The 13641-nt window shown below is 39.8% G+C and overlaps 1 protein-coding gene across 1 annotated transcript in view; it reads left to right on the top strand.

The window, feature by feature from the left end:
• ERCC5 (ERCC excision repair 5, endonuclease) overlaps positions 1 to 13641 on the top strand; it is a 153411-nt gene extending 139770 nt beyond the window's left edge. The window contains exon 20 of the mRNA XM_045812782.2: positions 1 to 13641. This exon is cut by the window's left edge and continues 16005 nt beyond it. The gene's annotated coding sequence lies outside the window, so the exon portion shown is untranslated.

Below are 13641 nucleotides of genomic sequence, written 5' to 3'. Positions count from 1 at the left end.
ACTCTGCAGCCCATCTGTTCTTTTTGATATTCCAAAATCTACCAGGTTAAGTGACATCAGCTGCGATCTGGGTGCCCAAACCTCGTAGTACTAGCCCTCTACAGAATTGCTTTACTATAATTTTGGTATGATACTCTTAGCCTACCGTGATGCCCAACATAAAAGAGAGCCATTTGAAACTTAGAATTATTTCAACAGTAAGGATGTAGCTGAATATCCTGCTCAGTATGACACTATGACACAAAGCCTCTTCCACATCCCCATGTTCTTCCCAGCTCCCCACTGACAATGTTTTCCCTCTAATTTCTCAGTAGATGGAACAGATTTTCAGGTTACAATCTGCTCTCATCCAAACACCTTCAGTTCTCCAATTCTATTCAATTAAAAAAATATTTTTTCTCAGACATTCTCTCCTTCATTACTTACTGATGTGGATTTTATCCCTCCCGTTTTGTTGCTGTACTTGGGAGAGAGAAGGGGTCATTTGTTTCTTTTCCTCACTTCTAAGATTCGAGCGAGAATGATTGCATTTTCTCAATTATTGGTGGATTATTAAGAATGTCTTGGATAAATTGATAAATTGTGCTTTTCTGTCGCTGTTTTAATTTTCATTTCTTTGATTAATTACTGAGGTTAATTTTTTCAAATAGGTATAAGCCACTATACGTCCTCATTTGTGAATGTCACGTTCATGGACCATTTATCTGCTGGATCTTAGTGTATTTTATTACATAACCTCATTATATATCAAGGAGCTTATCTTTGGTGCAAAATAATTATATAAATATTTCACTTTGTTTTGTATCATCATCATTTGCATTTTGAGAAATAGAAGGTTTGTGTTTTCATGCAGTTAATTCAGTCTATCCTTTCCTTTGTGATTTCTTCCATTGCTTTTATGCTAGTTATCTTTTCATGCAACTTTAAAAAAATTTACTCCTTGAGGGTTTGGACACGGTGGTATATATTTTTTCTAGGTTTGTTCCATAAACAGGCCTTGTCTAGTGCTTAGGGCACAGAAATGCACAATAAATATTTGTTGATATATTGATAAGTTTTACTCGATTAAGTTATGAAGCTTACATTTCCTACAAAGTTATACTGCAGATTTTAACAGAAACACACTATATTCATTTGCATCAACATTTCCTTTTGGACACTTATAGAGAATTTAAACAAAGTCATGCTTTTGGGGAGCATTAGCAGAAAACTGCTGCCTTATCAATATTCTTGGTTGAGTAGTGGGAGAACTCTTTATCATATCTTTCGATTTGCCTGGCTTACCAAAAATCACATCTCGCTTGTGTTGAGGCTCTTGAGTCCAGCTTTATGATGTGAAGCACCTGGCACGGAGATAGGGAGGGATTAAACTGTAACATGATTTCTTATCTAGTGAATAGATTTCTATCAGTTTTTTGTGCACGACTGAGGAATTGTTGAGCCAGTTGATATTACATTTGGGGTCCCAGAAGACTAACTCCCGGAGAGGAGAGAAATCCCTAAGTTGAATGGAAGACTCAAGTTTAAACTGAATTATGATTCACGGAGGGAAGGGGGCGGGGGCAGGAAGGAACCCATCCCCAAGAATCCAGAAGCAGAGAAGAGAAAAATGTATTTTGCAGTGAAAAACAATCACATCACTGTTCTTTTTCCTTACTTCAGTATACTAGTTAAAGGTGACGGAATGGCAGTTGTAGAGAAAACAGAGTCACTACTTTTTGCCACATCTTAATGAAGTGTGTCGGCAGAGTAAACTGACACACATATTTTGATAACTATACATATATGGCAAAATCAATACATCATTTCCCTTACTACTGATTAGTTGATCATAATCATCTTTAGTTTGAGAAACGAGTCCATATAAAACTGAGAGAAGTTCTTATGGGTACCCTGTCTTGCCCTCAGCTTCACACAAGTCTGAGTCTGGGCCTCCTACCAGCTGTCCTCAGCCCCCCTTCCTAGACGAATGCTACAGCGATAAAGGACTTCTTCCACTCAGTTTTTTCTCCCAGCAGTGCGAATTCCTTTAAGTACCTGTGTCATGAATTTGGTCCTTACATTCTTCCTAGCTTTTGAATGACTTCTTGCTTCCAGAGGCCACCCTAACCAGGCTTTGGTCTTTGGTTTTCCTTTGCAGTGTCAGGGCCATCCTGCTAACTGCCAGTTCAGAGCTTACCTCTTGTTTGAGTCTTACTGTCCAAGGTAATGGGGAAGGAAGGAGGGTTTTCTCAATGCCTTATGGCTGTCCTGGGGCCTCAGAGATGGCTGTGAGGCACCCTCTGCTTCTTTGGTTCCCCATAACCTTGACTCCCATTCACACCTGGGGGCTGGGTACAAACTGTCCAAGGCTTGTTGACTGACCCCTTTTTGTCAAAGGTTTGTTGGCTGACCCCTTGCTCTTGTGTCCTACGGTGGCTAATTGCAAAATAGCAGTCGCTCCCAGTGTGGTCCAGATCTTGGCTCCTTCCATATGTATTCATTCAAATGACTGATCACTGTGGGTTGCCATGTGCCTTCAGGCAGAGTCGCTGCTATCAATCAGAACCCTGCAGACTTTGCATCACCTGTCCTACTGCACACCAGAGACCCTATTCTCTGCATCTACTCTCTTGAAAATGAGATTGTGTCAGTCCACATGATGTACCAGATTTCCAGAGTGATGAGCAACAGTTAGGGTTACTTTCTTGCACACTGGACCTTTAGGGGAGCTCTGGGATGTGGGCTTCTGGAGAGAGCTCATGCTGGAGTGCAACGGCTGGCTCTGCCGTCCCAGTCCACAAATTATTCAAGGCCAGTCTGTGACATGAATCAATATGAGCTTCTTTTTGAGTTTTAGAAAATTTTATTTATTTATTTTCTTTTCCAGCTTTACTGAGGTATGTTTGTCAAATAAGAGCTGTATATATTTAGGTTGTACAGCATTTTTTTAAAGGTACGCAACATGATGATTTGATATATGTGTACATTGTAAAAGGATCACTACAATCAAGTTAATTAACCTGTCCATCATCTCACATAGTTAGTTTTTGCATGAGTGTGGTAAGAACACCAGATTTACTCTTTTAGCAAAGTTCAGTATATAATATGGTATTATTAACTATAATTGCTACACAATACGGTAGATCCCTAGAACTTATAACTGAAAGTTTGAGCTTCTGAATCCAAGCCTTATCCCTTCCACCAACCACTGGAGAACAGAGTTGTGACTAGTAACACACACTTCTCAGGGGGCTTCTAATTTCCCCCTCCATCAGGCAAGGCTGGGAGAGAGGCTTAGTGGCTTATAGAGCCCAATCTGAAAATCCTAAACCCTGTATTAATTTCTTCCAAAAGGTAGCCCCATAAGTGGTAGAAAATTGCTTATCTTCAAGGCTGCTTTTGAGATACAGAGGCTAGTCCAAGGACAGCTGACATTCAGTGACAGGGCACACAGACTGTTGCAGCCCCAGGGAGCTATAGCAAGATGGACAACACAGTTCATAACAAAAGAGGGCAACTTTTCTTATTGCTTTGAGTTTCCAACCTCTATACTCAGCTGCATAGTGTTCCCCCAAAACTCATGTTTGCCTGGAACCTGTGAATGTAACTCTATTTGGAAGTGGACCTTTGCAGACATAATCAAACTAAGATGAGGCCATTCTGGATTGGGGTGGGCACTAAATCCAATATAACTGGTACACTTATAAGAAGAGGGAAATTTAGACACACAGGGAGAATGCCATGTGCCGTGGAGGCAGATTTTGGAAGTGATATACCTACAAATCAACAAACACCAAAGATTTCCAGGAGCCATAAAAAGTTGGAAGAGCAGGGAAAGATTCTTTTCTAGAGCCTTCAGAGGGAACATGATCGTGCTGACAGCTTAGTTCAGACTCTTGGCCTCCAGAACTATGAAGAATAAATTTCTGTCATTTAAAGCCACTCAGCTTGTGGCAATTTGTTGTGGCAGCCCTAGGAAATTAATGCAGCCTCCCTCAGCAGATGCTTATCAGGAAAAACATGGTTATTCAGTTCAACTGCAGGGAACAAAAGCCATTCATGTGGTTGGCACAATCAGCTCCAGCTTCACACGGGTAGCCCCTCGAGAGGGGCATAATCCTGGCAAGGCCTGCTCTGCAAGGTGGGTGATTATAACCTGGCCAGTTACTGTGGCCACTTATGCATTCAAGGCCATTGGATATTCATGGCCATGGGGAGTTCTGTCAGCCCTATATTACGGCAAATTGGTGATGTTGTGTTATATACCACTTTTGATATCCGTGTTAAGGATAAGGGCCTGTAATGAGGAAATCTGATTTCCTAAGCACCTCTGGAATATTGTTAATCTGGACTTTTTCTCTGGTCTATCCCTCTTAAATGTATAGCTAAATATTAGTTTATTTTTCCTCTGTGGTTCTAACACCCTAGCATAGAGTTTGCCTAACTTTGTGTTTCTTGTCCCAGAAAAATTCTGTGGCAGGGTGGAAAGCAGAAGCTGTCTACAAAATTCTTGGGATTTTTGTTTGTTTGTTTCTAAGAGCCAAAGTCCCCAGGGGGACGGAATGCCTTACAGAATGCAGCTGAATGGCTTGGAAGAACTATGACCAGAGAAGAATTTTCCCTAGACAACAAGAAGTTCCTGAAGCTGGTGGGTGAGAAGGGCAGCAGGAACTTTCATGATCCCCTGAGTAGCACTTAGAGGAGGTCTCCTAAAAGAAATAGCTGCCTGCTGTGTCTTGGCAGAGAGAGCTCATAAACAGCCTCCTCTGTGTCCCTGCCCCGGGCAGGCACAGAAGCTGCAGAAATCTGTTGGAGAACCATGCAGAAATGAAGGGCACTTCTCAGCTGGATTTCTGGGTGAGGCACTGACCCATACACAGCCCTGGACTGCCAGGGAGAACCCAGGAATGACTGAGGTTTCCTCCAAGTATGGAAGAGGGTAGGCTCACAATTGCAATTAAATTGGTTGATAGAGAATGAAGATATGTGCCATTTCTTGCACCGTTGATTTTGTGCACTGAAATTCATACCTCCTACATGGTGTGTTTTTTGAGTGGAAGTTGACACCTACTTAGAAGACACACTCCATTTGCAGTGTCCGTCAGCCACAGCAGATGCATTCTGTGAGTGCTTCCACACCTCTAGACTGTGTGCCTAGGTTTTGAACAGCAGAGTGTGTTGGTCTTTTGATGGTGCAGGGCCCTCTTTGAGGCCTCCCGCATTTGTATTTATTGTTCACCATCTTCCAACCATAAAAAAAAATGGCCAAAACCAGCACATAAAATGGGTATTTGATAAATCCTTATTATGGTAATGTCTTTGAACTGCTGACTTATCTACCACAAAGTAACGTGCTAGCTGCACCCCATCCATATGGATATGGTGTTGGCATTACACCCCATTTCTTCTTCCTCCTTCATAACACTATCAACACAGCCAGTATCTGGGTGAAAAACAGGTATCTTAGAAGGATCTTGAAGACCATTAGGGAAGACCCAGTACACAAAGTGGGTCAGGGCATGGAATCATGTCTGGTTCTTTTCTTAGTACATCAACACCAGCTGCTTATGCCAGAATCTTTAGGGTGTTCTCTGGGATGCTTTAAAGTAGAAGGAGATCATCTCTGTGGCCTGTAGATTTCAGTTGCTCTTCTTGTGATCCACTCTGTCCTGCTTTCTTTTCCCCTCTGTGAAGACAGGTCCAGCTCCTGAGACCCCAGACTAGGCTAGAGCCCTGGGTTTTCCTGAGGTTCCAGAGGAAATGCTCGATAGACCTTAGAGTATGCTCAAATAAACAGTATTTGAAGATCTTCATAAAGCATGACATTTGCTCTGGTTTTGGAATGCATCTAGAGTCTAAACGGTGTTAACTAATTTATTTTTCTGGAGAAGAATGCTTAAGAGTAGGACAATGGCTTACAAAAGGATCCTTGCTGAAAGTTAACAAAGGCTGCCTTCTGTTGAAGCTTGAGAGCCAAAAATATTAATTCTGTTCTCCTCAGTGTGTCTGTCACCTTAGCACTTAGATGATTTATGTAAAAGCCTTTTGTTGTTTCTCATAATATCACAGAACTTTAAACCCAAAAAGAAAAAGGGAAAGAAAAACAAGGATACTTCTTGTTGAGATGGCAAGAACACCCAGCCTGCCTCCTTAACCTTCACCCAAATGAGATTTTTTTTTTCTTTTAATAAAGCATATGTACTTTCCCAGTCTTTCAAAAGACCAAAAAAAGTATGGGTGTTCCCTTGGGTAAACTTTCTGTTAGAAAAGCAAATAATTGAAGGAGGCCTCTGATTCGAGAAAAGATTTTGTAAATACTTCCCAGAAAAACCTGCCTTACTAGGGAGAGAATTGAAATGTGAAATTTTGAAGTGAAGGAGAGCATTGTTTGTCTGCTGAGCATTCTGACAGAAATATCTCTCCCATCTGAGTCTGTGTTGGGCAACTCTTGCCTGCTGTGTAAGGTAGAGGTTTGAAATGCCACTTGGGATAGTGGGGAGGCTTGTCTATGCCTCCTCTCTATCATTACTAGGATCTAAATTCCGTCTGGGAACTTCATTTTACTTCCTCTCAACAGTTATTTATTGAGCGGCTACTGTGTTCCAGGGTTTAGTGCAGTTGATAATTTTGAGGGCAAGGCTTTTTTCTCATTATGTTTATGAGCAGAGATAAAGTGAGTGTCGAAATAGTGCAGATGTTTAAAACCAAATTACCGAATCTGAGATAAGAAGGTTGTCAAGTATCAAATTGGTACTTTGTTCAACAGCCTGCCAGGATCCTTCAGTGAACTATATGAATAGACTTAAGTGTTAATATACACCAAAACCAAAATAAAACAAAACATTGGATTAAATAGAGACAAAACGATTCATCATGAATAATAGACCCAACAATTTCCGAAGCTGCCAGTGGTCAGCATCTCTCTAGCACCGTGATTGACATGTTTTTCGAAAACATCTGTTTTGAGGTGTGAGATGTTCATAAGTTCATGCTCGTTTTTCTCTATAATGAGTACATGATTTAGCACATAATCTGTGGGTGGCCATATGCAGACAGTTTACTTTAAGCCAGGTGTAAACCTCAAGTTTAAATATTGCTGAAGAAGTCATTTGTTGGTTTGTTTGTGTCTATTCTTTAAGTTCTGAAAGTGTCTTCATAAAGACTTGGAGTCATAGATCCTGGATATAAAGAGGATGAGGGTCGTTAGTAGCTCTTATGGGCCATAGAAGCACCCAGATTGCATAGGGACATTTACTTGGACTTTCTTGCCATGGTAGACAGGTCTCAGAAGATCTTGGTTTTGAAGGCATCCAATCTGGCAAGGTTCATTCTTTATTCCCTTGCTAATGCTGGTTGAAGACCACTGGGAAGTTCCCAACCTGCAGACAATCTTGAGGGGGCAGAGCTGGGTGAAGAATTTGGAAGTGGATTCCCACTCTTCTTATACCTCCTTACTTATCTCTGTTCTTAGAGATAAGCCCATAGAATGTCAGGCAGCATCTGGTTTCTTGACCTTTCCTTATGAAATGGGAGGCCAAAGGGATTCTCACTATATGAGTCATGTTGGCCAGTGCTCTTTAGTCAAAAGATGTTGACTTCCTGATAAGCAGGCAACTTAATTGTTCAATTTGGACTTCCTGTTTCACATTTATGATCATGTGAGCAAATTTAATCTACTAGTGTTTGTTCCTAAGGAAGAATATATAATATTAAGTGTCTATGGGATGAGATGTATGGGAAGCAACATAAGTGATGGGGTCAGAATCTATGGACCAGAAACCGCAACATTCACCTCTTTCTCCTCCTGTCCCTTCTGCTAGGGCCTCTCAAGAGTAATAAGAAAGGGTAGGATGATCTTCTCAGTGGAAAATAGCCAAACTAGAAGTGAGCTGACTGATGAGAAAGACCAGGGTCAGCAACTGCTTTACAGCAAGAAAACACTTCATGCAATTGAAGTTCTCCATTGAAGTCTCAGAGTTTAAAAGGCCATTCCTGTATTCCTTTACTCTGTAACCTGTAGAAGAATGACATATGGTTAACATAAAAAGAGAAAGATGGGCGTGGTGGAAAAACCCCTGAGATTAGGAATAAAAATCTGAGGGTCAGTCTCTCTTTTGTCACTTACTGATTGTATGTTCTTAAGCAAGTCACATCACCTCATATGCACCCAGTTTTCTTCCCTGTGAAAGGAAGATCTTAAAAATGTCCACTTTACAAGATTTTTTAAAGCAATAAATATACATGTACAGTGCTTTGTAAAATAGAATATCTTCTAAAGTGTTAGCTATTCTTATTCTCAATAATAATACTGATAAAACCTGATCAAGAGAGTCTTTGAGATAAACCTAGTCTTGCTGAAGAATGGAACTGTCCTCTTAGGCTGCTATTTTGTTTAGACCAAATATAAACATCAACATCTATTTCTTGAGATGTTAATCTCCTTCATTTGTCAGCCTTGTGCAAAGATCAGTTTAATATAGATGTCATACTGATTGTGTGTAGTGTGAGTGCAAGAGCAGTCTTTTAAGGCAGGCATAATATATCCACAAGTATTCATCTTGATCAGGATCATTTATACACATAAAAACCATTACAGATCAGATACACGAGTTAAGAAAGATCTCCAAAGTAGGAGTTGGTATGTCCAAATTAATGTCAAGATAAACTGCTGTGTGAAACCAAATTCCAGAACTGCTGGCAAGTATGTATATTTCCAAGATAAGGGGATCTTCACCTGGTTTGGATGAGTCCTCAGGTGGTTAAACTCAGTCTGAAGTTTAGGTAACTTGGAGGATATGACATTTCAACAATTGGGTTTCACAAGATCAGTCTTCATGTAGGACACTACTTCACTTAAATGAGAAACATTTTCAATGTCATTAGATATCCCCAAACATATTTCTTGTTTATAAAGACCATATTAGCTCCCTCAGCGCCTAGCCAGTCTCACCTTTTAGGAAATAGGATAAATAAGGAAACCCCCCTTTTTTCATGTATACTAGGTCTTGACATATGTATTAGTGACCAGGTAGATTTCAGGGCCTGCGTAAGAATTTATTTTTACATATCTGGATTCAGTTTGGATAGCCCTGGTGAAAACCACTAAACACTCACGAACAAGGATTAATCCTTTAAAATGTCAGTGTGTCTCTTCATTTGCCATCAATGTCCTATCTTTTTACTCCCACAGAATAATTTGTTAATAAGAACAAACTGTGGTCTTAGAAGGGGTTAAAGTAAAATATTTTGCATCCGACATGGATGCCCGACTAAATAATTTAATAACTTCCTTCTTTTAACACATGGAGCTAAGTGTGCGTCTTCTTGAGAGAAAGTTTGTTTTCTTTAGCTAGGCTTCTGTGTTTGGCTTTTGCATTTCTGTCACCAGCAGCACCCACCCCCCCAACCATTAAGCAGAAACCCCAGTCATGGCCCTCAACAAAGAAGTGGCAAGCCTCCAAGAAATATATTTCCCACAAATACACAGCTGAGAACATTAAAAATTGGGTAGGTCTGGTTTATGTTTGGTTCACCTCCAATGTCTCACGTATAACTTCTGAGTTGAATGAACCAGTGACAATTCAGTAAAATCACTCAGGAACTCTGGAATTACTGTTCTGACATCCACCACTGCAGCTTTTGTCTTGTGCTATAGCCTAGGGTTTGCTGACAGAGTACATCAAAGAATGGGGACCAGGTTGAGGACAGTTTGCACTGTCTTTAATCATTTAGTAGAAGCTCAGGAGGATTTGTTCAAATTCAGCTAAGTAAAAATCCTCCACTTCACCACCTCGTTCAGACAATATGAGAACCAGATGGGTTTCCACACACGGCCTGATTGCTACTGTCTGATGTAGACAATTGGAATTCTGCACATCTGTGCCATGACATCAGGGAATGCCGCAGCCCTTCATTTTGCTTGGTAGACCACACTAGAGCCGTTTTTTTTCTAGTTCATGTGGGAACAAAACCATCATTCAGAAGGCACCTTGTCCTAGCCATTTGTAAGTTAATTTGTTAATGAAACATTACATCAGGGTAGCACTTTACAGTTTACAAAGTGCTTTCATTTCCTCATTTAATCCTTAAAATAACCTTGAGAAATAGGCAGGGCTGTCGAAAGAGGCTAAACAGTTGAGGAGAAAATCCAACCTGCTACTATTCCTGTCTTTAAATGTTTGGTGTTAACTTATATACGGACTAGTGTTGAATCATAGCAAAGAATAAAATATGTACGAGTAAACCTATTGGCGGGGGGCAAATAGGTTTCTTCCTAAGGGGAATAGTCTTTTCCATACATAATGTTGGGAGCACTAGATTTTCAGACTTTCACCTTGTTGCCCAGAACAGTATTGAGGAATAACTTTGTCCCCTGGGAGTGGGGGTTGGGGTGGGTGTTTGGGGGAAGAATTTGAATGGCAGGTTTTTAATCTTAAAATATTGTGTTGATTTTGCAAAATGTCTACATTTTATTTTTGCCACCTAATTTTGAGCAAAATTGCCATACCAGGAAGATATTCCCTACTTGTCTGCAACTGTGTATCCCAGTTTGAGAAACTGAGGTTATTTAGCACACAATATTTGTTCAAACAAGAACAAGTTTTCATACACTACAAGGGGCCAGCTAACAATATTAGAATAGTATTGGAATGCACCCTCAGATGGTTTGGGTCTTCAACCAGCCTTTGTAGTTAAGATGACCATGCTGATACTATGGCTACTGAAGTAATGGCGAGCTGACATCTCTGTAGAGGTAAACTACATATTCTGCAGGCTCTGATGATTGTATGCAGTTTTCTTGAATCAGGGGCCTGAGCTAGGCTTTGCAGCAGCTCATCACAAGCAGATGTGGTAACAGCACACCTATGCTCACAATTCTTAGTGTGCAGAACCAAGTCCAAATTTCTTTGCAAGGAAAACAAGAGTCTTCATTGTTTGCCTTTCGCCCATGTGCCTATTTTCATCTTCTGCCATTTGAGCTTTTCTCTCCTCCCGTACTCAAGTTCCTGCAGTCTCTGAACACATGAGGATGTGTTCACCTCTCATGTTTCTGCACTTTTGCACATTTGCACATACTGTTCTCTTACGCACTCTCTTGCCCTGCTAATGAGAATGGCAAATTTCTCATCCTTCAAGTGTTGCTTCAAACATGACTTCTTCCTATTAATCTCTTCCTAACGCCCTGAAGCAGACTGAGGTGTCCTTTTATGTCTCCACGATGTTTGCACACCTCCCTATGGTCCCACGCATCACATTTTCATTGCTTGTTGGTCTGTCTCCTTAGTAGATTGTAAAGTATTTGAAAGCAGGAGCTATCTATCATGGTGCCTGGCACAGAGCATGCACTCAAGTAATTGTCGAAGGAATGAATGATCATGTGATTCTGCAGTAGTCATTTCAAAGTGGCCTTTTAGAGGTCATCCTAAAATAGCAGTCAAGAAGGATATATACTTTGTATTCTCTCTTGAAGTTATGGAACATATTATTCATTTTGAAAATTATAATCTTGAATATCACAGTCTTAAAAAGTGATTTGGGTGCACTGTTGGGGTCCACTAGAAGGAATATTTTGATCAGATGCCATTAAGAATGTCATATAAGGATAGACGGAGATAAATGTCTTTACAAAACAAGTTTTAACGAATCATAATATGCTCACTAAGTTATCACCTAAGTTATCAGTTAGGTGTCTTCATTGATAATAGGATTTATAGGTTAAGATAGAGTAGGAGAGACCAAGTTGTAGCAAATACAGTGTCATATAAATAATATGAGTCATTTTACCTAGATTACTTCTTTACTTTGTTGTTGTTGCTAAGAACTAATTTCTCTCAATTCTTCTAAGATATGTTATCCACTCAGCTCTCCTCTATCCATTCTTACGTTATCCATCCATCCACCCATCCAACTAATCATCCATCCATCCATCCATCCATCCATCCTCCACCTATCCAATAAACAATATAAAATATCTGTTCTGGGAAAGCCTTAAATATCAGGAATAGACTATGATTCTCATTTGATTATAAAGTTAAGAATAGGGAGGTATCTTACATCTTTGGGTAAAATGATGTACACATTTTTAAAAAGTAGGTTAGCCATTGTAGTATTTCTATTTTCCAGGGCTTCTGTGAGGATTCAAGAGATAAAACACTGAATAGCATAGCTTGGAGTTCTCAGAAGAAAGACATCAGGGGAACAAAGAACACCACAATTAATGCTCTCAGTAACTTACAGTTTTGACCCTAAAGCAAAACCAAAGCTGATAATTCAAGTCTGGAGTACTAAACTCCATAATAACGGCCCTCCAGAGAGGAAGAAATGGAAGCAAAGTGTGCCAAAAATGATTTATTCTAAATAAATAAAAGAAAATTATTTTTGACTGTGATAGTTTCTCTCTGTCTGTCCATAAGAATGGTGATGGTTGACCATTGTTGGTTGGCAGGAAGAAACTGAAGCAAGCTGCTGAATTTCATGTTGCTTTTCAAAAAAGTTTTATAGCCTAGGGAATTGGAGTAGTTTGTTGACTATTCGTGGTCATTGTTGGAACTTGCATACTTAAAAATGCTGGGAAAAGGTGAGGAAATGAAGTAGTCTTTTAGGCTCAGGTTCAGGAAAGAAATCTACCCAGACTCTGGATGTAATGTCTGCTAGGAAACAGTGTATTCCCTCGCTGCTTGTGGAAATGCCACTTGATAATGAGTTTTGACCTAATTTCTTTCCTCATTGCAGCGTAGTAATTTAAATCACTGGAGACACATGCTGAAATCTTTAAAAAAAAGTTATTCTCTTGGATTAAACAAAGATAGCCTTCCTAATCCAACCTAATCTTACACAGCATCCCATTCTCAGTATATTTTACTTGAGATTACCGTGGTCTTGACTCACAAAATATTAAACCTTAGACCAGTTGTCTTTTAGAGTTTTCCTGGGACTCATTCCTGGATATGTTACATAGTCATGAAAATTCTAATAGCATATTATTTGCAGACCATTTATATATGTTCACCTAGATTGATTTTTATTTTTCTTCAGGTTCCTTTCATGTTAAAATGTGATCAATGGTATTCTTAAGGCAGTTATTTCCTGACTGAAATTTGTCGAAGTTTTCATTCATTCATTCATTCATTCATTCATTCATTCCCCCCCCTCCAATAGCGGAATGGGAAACATGACAGCAACACTGAGCATTCACACAGGAAGAACAACTAAAACTCTTTACTGATTTGTGTTTTTTATAAGCCATTTTTTAGAATGTGCAATGAGATTCCCATTTATGTGCGGGTAGCAAGGACAAATTTTGTAAGGAGTCTCCAGTTTTAATTTGGATTCATTTGGAAGAAAGAATTTGAAAGGACAAAAAGAGAACAAATGGGGAAATGTCATCAGAACCTGTGGTATCCAGTGAACAACGATTGGGTTTGAAGGCAGGTGAGAGTTAGGGCTGGCACTAACTCTTGTTACCTGTACATGTAGCCAAGTCTCAACCTCTGAACCTCCTCTTCTTTATCTGTAAAATGAAAGTGGTAATTAAATGGGCCAGAGAGACTACAGAAATGTTTCCCCATTTGCAGGTCGATAAGATGATGAATCAGATTGCTTTCACATTGATTTACTACCAAGCTAGCAAAAAAAAAAAAAAAAAAAAAAAAGAGCAAA

This window comes from Ursus americanus, chromosome 10 (genome assembly GCF_024610735.1).
Source record: "Ursus americanus isolate L20-20 chromosome 10, mUrsAme1.1.p, whole genome shotgun sequence".
Lineage (NCBI taxonomy): Eukaryota > Metazoa > Chordata > Mammalia > Carnivora > Ursidae > Ursus > Ursus americanus.
Note: the sequence above shows the minus strand (reverse complement) of the source record. Positions and strands in the feature narration are given on the sequence as shown.